The sequence below is a fragment of the Sapajus apella genome, unplaced genomic scaffold (assembly GCF_009761245.1).
Source record: "Sapajus apella isolate SASKATOON/1434 unplaced genomic scaffold, GSC_monkey_1.0 scaffold106, whole genome shotgun sequence".
NCBI classification, from domain to species: domain Eukaryota; kingdom Metazoa; phylum Chordata; class Mammalia; order Primates; family Cebidae; genus Sapajus; species Sapajus apella.
The window spans coordinates 1,229,644-1,238,897 of NW_022437046.1; positions in this window are offsets into that span (position 1 = coordinate 1,229,644).

Consider the following 9,254-nt stretch of genomic DNA (forward strand, 5'->3'; position numbering starts at 1 on the left):
CATGCCCCACCACACCCAGCTAATTTTTTTTTTTTTTTTGTATTTTTGCTAGAGGTGGGGTTTTGCTCTGTTGTCCAACCTGGTTTCAAACTCTTGGTCTCAAGCAATCCGACTACCTCCGCCTCTCAAAGTGCTGGGCTTACAGGCATGAACCATAGTGCCCAGCCCTTTGCTTTTTTTTTTTTTTTGAGACAGAGTCCTGCTCTATAGCCTAGGCTGGAGTACAGTGGCACAATCTCAGCTCACTGCAACCTCCACCTCCCAGGTTCAAGCAATTCTCTTGCCTCAGCCTCCTGAGTTTCTGGGATTACCAGCACATGCCACCATGTCCGGCTTTTTTTGTGTGTGTATTTTTATTAGAGACGGGGCTTCACCATATTGGTCAGGCTGGTCTCGAAATCCTGACCTCAGGTGATCCACCCACCTTGGCCTCCCAAAGTGTCAGGATTAAAGGCATGAGCCACCGTGCCCAGCCCCATTTTAAAATCAAGTTGTTTTGTTTTTTTCACTGTTGAGATTCAGGAGTTCTCTATATAGTACAGACATTAATTTCTTATCATATGTATAATTTGCAAATATTTTCTCCCATTCTATGTGATGCCTTTTTACTCTCTTCATAGTGTCTTTCATCGCACAAATTTTTTTTCCTTTTTTTTTTTAAAAAAAAAAAAAAAAAATGATGAGGTCTCACCATGACGGCCAGGCTGGTCTTGAACTCCTGACCTCAGGTGATCCACCCACCTCAGCCTCCCAAAGTGCTAGGATTACAGGTGTGAGCCACCGTGCCCAGCTTCATTGCAAAAATTTTTTTTTTTTTTTTTTTTTTTATTTTTTGTTGGCTGTGCCTTTGGTGTCATTTCTAAGAAATCACTGTCAACTTCACAGTTGTAAAGATTAGCCCTATATTTTCTTTTAGAATTTTATACTTTTAGGTCTTACATTTAGGTCTTTGATCCATTTTGAGTTGATTTTTGTATATGGTTAGATAAGGGCCCAAATTTATTCTTTTACATGTGGATATCATACTATTTGATTACTATAGCTTGTAATAAGTTTTGCAGTCAGGAAGTAGGAGTCTTCCAGTTTTGTTCTCCTTTTTTAACACTATTTTGGCTATTTTCAGGGTCCCTTGAAGTTCCATATGAATTTTAGGATAGGTTTTTCTATTTCTGCAAAAAGTATCATTGGGATTTTGATAGGGATTGCACTGAATCTGTAGATTGCTATAGAAACACTGACAAATTCTTGTATGTTGAACAATCCTTGCATTCCAGAAATAAATCCTACTTGGTCATGGTGTATAATCCTTTTAATATGCTGCTAAATTTGGTTTGCTAGTGTTTTGTTGCGGATTTTTTGCATCAGTGCTCATAAAGGATATTGGGTTGTAGTTTTCTTTTCTTGTAGTGCCTTTGTCTGGCTTTGGTATCAGGGTTATGCTGGCCTCATAGAAAGTGTTCTCTCCTTTTTGATATTTTTTTCTTTTTTTGAAAAGTTTGAGAACGATTGGTGTTCTTTAAATGTTTGACAGAATTCAGCAGTGAAAACACCAGTTCCAGAGCTTTTATTTCTCAGGAGACTTTTTATTACTGGTTCAATCTCCTTGCTAATTATAGGGTTATTCAGATTTTCTATTTCTTTGTGATTTAGTCTTAGGTTTTGTGTTTCTAAAAATTTATCAGTTTCATCCAGGTTATCTGATTTGTTGGCATGCAATTGTTTATTGCACTCCCTTATAATCCTTTTTATTTCTGTAGAATCACTTGTAATGCCCTTGCTTTCATTTCTGATCTTAGTAATTTGACTCTTCTCTTTTGCTTAATCCATCTAGCTAAAGGTTTGTCAATTTATTGATCTTTTAAAGAATCAATTTCTTGTTTCATTGATTTTCTCTGTTGTTTTCCTATTCTCATATTATTTATTTCTCTTCTAATCTTTATGATATCCTTCCTTCTATTGGCTTTGGGTTTAGTTTGTTTTTGTCTTTCTAGTTCCCTAAATTGCAGTTAGGTTGTTGATTTGAGATCTTCTTTTTTTAATGTAAGCATTTACAGCAATACATTTCTTCCTTGGCACTGCTTTTACTGCATTCTGTAAGTTTTGGTGAGATGCATAAATACTTACAGGTCATTATCACGTATCTGTAAGTATTTTCTAATTTCTCTTGTGATTTCAATTGCTCAATTTCATAATTTTTGCAGTTTTACTACTGTTATTGATCTAATTTATCTTGCGCTGTAAGAGAAAATACTTTGTATGATAGTTATCTTTTAAAATCTATTGAGACAATTTGTGGCCCAACATATAGTCTATCCTGAAAAATGTTCCATGTACACTTGATAAGAATGTCTACGCTGTTGTTGTTGAGCACAGCGTTCTGTATATGCCCATTATCTCTAGTTGGCTTATTGTGTTGTTTAAATTCTGTATTTCCTTACTTATCTTCTTTCTGGTTCTTCTAATACTGAGAGTAGGGTATTGAAGACTCCAACTATTATTGTAGAACTTTCTATTACTCCCTTTAGTTCTGCCAGTTTTTGTTTAATGTATTTTGATGATCTTCATTAGGTATGTAAATTTTCATAATTGTTGTATCTTTCTTCCTGTATTAAACCTTGTATTTATAATAGTCTTAGCTGGGCCCAGTGGCTCATGCCTGTAATCCCAACAGTTTGGGAGGCCAAGGAAGGAGGATAGCTTGAGCCCAGGAGTTTGAGAACACCCTGGGCAACATAGTGAGACCTCATCTCTACAAATAATTAAAAATATTTGCTGGGAATGGTGGTGCATGACTGTGGTCCCAGCTACTTGGGAGGCTGAAGTAGGAGGATTGCTTGAGCCCAGGTGGTTGAGACTGTAGTGAGCTGTGATCAAGTCACTGCACTCCAGCCTAGGCCACAGAGTAAGACCCTGTCTCCAAAAATAATTATATAATGTTCTTTTCTCTTGTAATTTTTAAAAAAAGGTCTTTAAAAAATTGAAGTGTATATTATCTGATGTTGGTATAAGCATTCCTGCTCTCTTTTAGTTACTATTTGCATAGAATATGTTTTTTTCCATCCTTCACTTTCAATCTATTTGTCTCTTTGGATCTAAAGTGAGTGCCTTGTAGACAGCATACTGTTGGATTATGTTTTTAAATCAATTCTGACAATCTTTGCCTTTTGATTGGAGAGTTTAATCCATTTACATTTACAGTTGGCTGGGAGTGGTGGCTCACACCATTAATCCCAACACTTTGGGAGGTTGAGGCAGGCAGATTACCTGAGGTCAGGAGTTCGAGACCAGCCCTGCCAACATGGTAAAACCCCATCTCTACTAAAAATACAAACAAATTACCTGGATATGGTGGTACACGCCTGTAATCCCAGCTATTTGGGAGGCTGAGTCATGAGAATTGCTTCACTTGAACCTGTGAGGTGGAGGTTGTAGTGAGCCAAGACTTTCCCACTGCACTCCAGCCTGGGTGACAGAATGAGACCCTGTCTAAAAATAATAATAATAATAATAATAATAATAAGTAATTACCAATAAAAAGGGACTGACTTTCAATGTTTGGCTATTTGTTTTCTATATGACTTATGGCTTTTTTGACCCTCATTTTTTTCTATTACTTTTGTGTTTATTAATTTATCTGTATTTTGTTTTGTGTTTATCTTTTGTAGTGAAACATTTAAATTAATTTCTCATTTCCTTTTGGATATATTCTATAGCTATGTTCTTTGTGATTACTATGGGGATTATATTTAACACCCTAAAGTTATAATACTATATTTTGAATTTATACCTGCTTAACGTCAATAACATACAAAAACTCTGCTCTTTTAACAATCCACCCTCAACCCTTTTGGTTATTGATGTCATAAAATTACATCTTTATATACTGTGTGCCCCAAAACAAATAATTCTTTGAGATGCATTAGTCTCTTAAATTATGTAGAAAACATAATGTGGAGTTACACATTAACATTGAACATTTTTTAAAAAAATAGGGTCGGTCTCATTCTACCTAGGCTGGAGTGCAGTGGTATAATAGTTCACTGTAACATCAAACTTCTGGGGTCAAGTGATCCTTCTGCTTCAGCATCTTGAGTAGCTGGGACTATGTGTGCACTGGCTAATTTTTATTTTTATTTTTTAAGAGATAGGATCTTACTATGTTGCCCAGGCTGGTCTTGAACTCCCTGGCCTTAAGCAATCCTCCCACCTCAGCCTCCCAGAGTGCTGAGATTACAGGCATAAGCCACTACACTGAGACTTACTCTTGAGCATTTCTTTCAGGGCAGGTTTAGTGGCAATGAACTCCCTTAGTTTTTGTTTATCTGGGAACATTTTAATTTCTCCCTCACTTTTGAAGGAAAGTTTTGGTGGGTATAGAATGTTTGGTTGACTTTTTTTTTTTCTTTTAGCACTTTGAATATATCAGTCTACTACCACTGGGCTCCGAAGTTTTTGATGAAAAACCTGTAGATAGTCTCATTAAGGATCCTTTGCATGTGATGAGTTGCTTCTCTCTTGCTGTCTTCAAGATTCTTTGTCTTTCAAAAGTGTGATTATAATATGTCTCAGTGTGGATGCCTTTGAGTTCATCTTACCTGGAGTTTCTTCGAGCTTCTTAGATATTTATATTCATGTCTTTCATCAAATCTGGGAAGATTTCAGCCATTATTTCTTCAAATATTCTCTCTGCTCCTTTCTCCCTTTTCCTTCTGGGACTCCCACAAGGTATATGTCGGTCAGTTTGATGATGACCCAGAAGTCTCTTAGGCCCTGTTCACTCTTCTTCAACCTTTTTTGTGTTCCTGACTTGATAGTTTTCATTGTCCAGTCTTCAAGTTCACTGACTCTTTTACCTGTTCAAATCTGCCTTTGAAAGTCTTTAGCAAAAATTTCATTTTAGCTATACTTTTGAGCTCCAGAATTGTTTGTTTCTTTTTGGTTTCTCTCTCTTTATTGATATTTAAATTTTATTCATACATCATTTTCTTGACTCTCCATGTCTTCCTTTGGTTCTTCAGGCATCCTTAAGATAGCTCTTTTAAAGACTTTGCTTAGTAGGTCTCCCATCAGGTCTTTTTCAGGGACAGTTTCTGTGGATTTTTTTTTCCTTTGAATAGGTCATGATTGCTTGTTTTGTTTTTTTTTTGTATGCCCTATAATTTTTTTTTTTGTTAAAAACTGGACATTTGAATCTAATAATGTGGTAACTCTGGAAATAAAATTTCTTTCCCTTTCACAGGGTTTGCTTTTTTTGTTGTTGTTTTATTGTTGTGAGCTGTCTCTGCCAAGGGTCAGCCTGAAGTATAAACTTAAGGTCTTCTTAGGCCTTTACTAAGTCTGCATCTTCTCTAAGACATTATGATCACCTTCTAATTTTTCCTGTATATGCAACTGCTTTTGAATATCCTAGTCTTAAGTCTGGCTCCCAACAGGAAATAAAAGAGAAAAATGAAGAGGGAGGGAAGGGTGCAAGCACATTAATCCTAGAAGTCACTTCAACCAAAGGGATTTATTACTATGGGAGGAGGTGTAAGAACAATGGTCTCTGCCTCTTTTTCTTTGCCCCTGTGATCAGAAATACCAATCAGGGCACAGATCCCAAGTATTTGAAAGACAGGGTCCTTTTGCCCCTCTTGGCTCTTGCAAACTGCATTCAAGCTGCTCTGGAAACATGTGTACAGCTGCCTGTCACGGGGCTGGAAGGTGAGGGATAGGTAGTTGTTACTATGCTAAGAGTTGAAATTGAACAAAATTAATCACAGTTTATCATCTAAGCTTTCCCTTGGAAGTTGCAGGACTTCACAGGCTTCAGAGCTCCAAAATAGTTACACCAGACAAATTCTGCCACTGTAATTGTCTGGGTGGGGAGACAGATTCCTGGTGCTTCCTACTCTGCCATCTTCCTAGAATCCTCTGAGTATTTATCTTTTAAAACATTATTTTACTCTTTCATGTGTGTGTGTGTCTGCAGGTGTCTAAGGTGGGGATCATACTATATAGTACTTAATATGCTGTACTTTTTCCTTTTTTCCTTCCTTTCTCTCTCTTTGCCCTAGTATTTTATGTACATTGTGTTGGTTAACTTCTCAATTTTGCTCACTGGTTAAAATATATCTAAATAGGGTTATGAAAGAACCAGAGGAAGAATGCTTATCACAGACATCCTTGATATGGAACAAGTTGTAGCAACTGATGAGACTCTGCTACGTGTATCTTTGTAACAGTAAATTGCTCCCTGCAAGGGATAGGTGGCATTATGTAGTGTGAAGTTTTTCTTGAAAATACAGGTTTGGGAAGATCTATATTGCTGTTGGGCTAAATCTGAAGATTCTGAGAATATATGTAAGAGAGAGATTATAATGATGGACCCTGAGATTTAAGTGGACTTGGAGAAAGAGGGATCAGATGGGCAATAAGAAGGGTTGGGGGTTAATGAACTAGACATATCAATAGGGTTACAGAATCACACAGAGAATGTACTCCAGTTCATATAAGTGAACTGAAGATGAAATATATTGGCTAGAGAGGGATAGGGGCTTTAAAGGAAGTTCAATTACTTTTGATGAAATTTAGAGTGTGACCATAACATAGGTTATTGAGGTGGGCAGGGGCAGAAAAAAGGACTACTAAATGTGAGGAGAGCAGGGCATTAGATAGGTCATTCATGGAAGGCTGAAGCCACCAACAATGATGGCGTGTGCTGGGGAAGAGAGAAAGTAACACAGGTACTAAAATCTTCCCTGTGAGACAGTGATGGGGAGATCAGTAGGCAGGACAATTAGAGACAGGCTGGTATAGTCAAGTGATGAATTCAAAAGAGCTAAGAGGAAAGATGAGAACTAATTGAGGAGGAGCAGTGGAGGCTCACTTCCTGACAACGAAGGCAGCCTCTGCCTAAGAGGGCTACCGGGTAAGCAGAATCTTAGGGGACAGCCAGAGTAAGCCATGTCTTTAGGGGACAGTTAAGGTGAAGAAGTGAAGCAAATATTTCAACAAGAAGGTGCATATAGAAAAGAATCTACCGATTTTAGAAAGGAAGTGCTGGAGGACAGTGGAAAGGCTGGAAAGGGAAGCAGTATGTGATGATGTGGTGGAAGATGACCACCGAGGTTAGGGTCAGATTTCTTGTGATTACTATGACAAATCTGTGGAGGATGGCAGTATTAGACTTGAAGGCTCTTAAAAGGACGGTAGGCTAGTGGTTTCAGGAATGTTGAGGCTACATTCCTTATCTCTACAACCCATCATGACTCTGGAGGGTCACACTGGTGACTGCCCTCCCCCACTAACCATTCCATATTCTTCTTGTCCTGTGTCACTGCCTTAGACCACTATGGTTCTCTGTCCAGTGGATGAGCCAAATCTTCCTTCTTTAAGAATATGAGTCCTTAATACTCCTGGTATCTAATATCCAAGTCAATTAGGACCACAACACTAGAAAAAACTGTAGATATACAGAAAACATAAAAATTAATCTGAGAAAAATCAGAATGAAGCCTCTTTTTCAAACATACCTATTATTTTTTCTTACTGTCCTTTCTTGCCTTATGGTTTTCAGTCTTCTCTCCATGTGTTTAAGCATTTTAAACATATTTTAAATTCAGATTTTTTTCTTATATTACTGACACTTCTTGGAACCAATTTCTCCCACTGGTTGCATCTGCAGACTTTTCTTCTTGATGATTTGTTTCCTTTTTCATTGGGTAAGTTTTCCCTGTAAGGTCATTTTCAGCAGGATTTTGTTTTCCACAGCTTTCTTTGTGATAACTGGATTATGGCAATAGCCTTACAGTACAGTTCTGTGCTTTTTCTATGGGATCTTTAGGTTTCATTGGTCCAGAATCAGCTTTTTGTTAGTTTTTCAGCTTGATATTTCAGTAACACTTGGGTATTCTGAATTTGGACCACTTAGAAAGAGCAAAAGTGTGAATTTTTTCCTAGCTGACTCTTTCTACTTACATTTCTGCGTAATGGTAGACTTACTTGCATTCCCTTTTGAGTCCCGGGTCAATGATTAGTGTTTGTCTAGTCCTCATTTCACACACAGAAGGTCTTTTGAGACTCGCATCTCACTGTTGAAGCCCTAGTACCCAGCCATTAGGCTTATATCTGGTTTCAAGTCTCTATGAACTCATTGGTCTCCACTTTCACTCACTCTCTACATTTTAGGTTCCATTCATTTCTGGCACCTAGAGACTTCCTTTTTTTTTTTCTTTTTGAGACAGAGTCTCACTCTGTCACCCAGGCTGGAGTACAGTGGTGTGATCCTGGCTCACTGCAACGTCTGCCTCCTGGTTCAAGCAATTCTCCTGCCTCAGCCTCCTGAATAGCTGGGATTACAGATACATACCACCACACTCGGCTAATTTTTGTATTTTTAGTAGAGACAGGGTTTCACCATGTTGGCCAGGCTGGTCTTGAACTCCTGACCTCAGGTGATCTGCCTGCCTCAGCCTCCCAAAGTGCTAGGATTACAGGCGTGAGCCATGGCACATGGCTGGAATGTCCCAATCTTGGTTTCAAGTCTAGTTGTGTATTAAACTTTTTGTTTTATTACATATATTAAATATTTCTGTTTGAGGTAGAAGAGAGTTTGCCTGCAATCACTCTATCTGTTGTATATTCGTCATAAGTCATCCAAAATCATTCCACATAATGCAAACAGAGGGTCTTTTAAAACACATATGGTGCTGCGAAAACTGGCTAGCCATATGCAGAAAGCTGAAACTGGATCCTTTCCTCACACCTTATACAACAATTAACTCCAGATGGATTAAAGATTTAAACATAAGACCTAACACCATAAAAAACCAAAGAAGAAAACCTAGGCAATATCATTTAGGACATAGGTATGGGCAAGGACTTCATGACTAAAACACCAAAAGCAATGTCAACAAAAGCCAAAATAGACAAATGGGATCTAATTAAACTAAAGAGCTTCTGCACAACAAAATAAATTATCATTAAACTGGCAACCAACAAAATGGAAAACATTTTTCCAATTTACCCATCTGAGAATGGGCTAATATCCAGAATCTACAAAGAACTTAAACAAATTTACAAGAAAAAAACAACCCCATCAAAAAGTGGGCAAAGGATATGAACAGACACTTCTCAACAGAAGACATTTATGCAGGCAACAAACATATGAAAAAAAGCTCATCATCACTGCTCATTAGAGAAATGCAAATCAAAACCACAATGAGATACCATCTCACACCAGTTAGAATGGTGATCATTAAAAAATCAGGAGA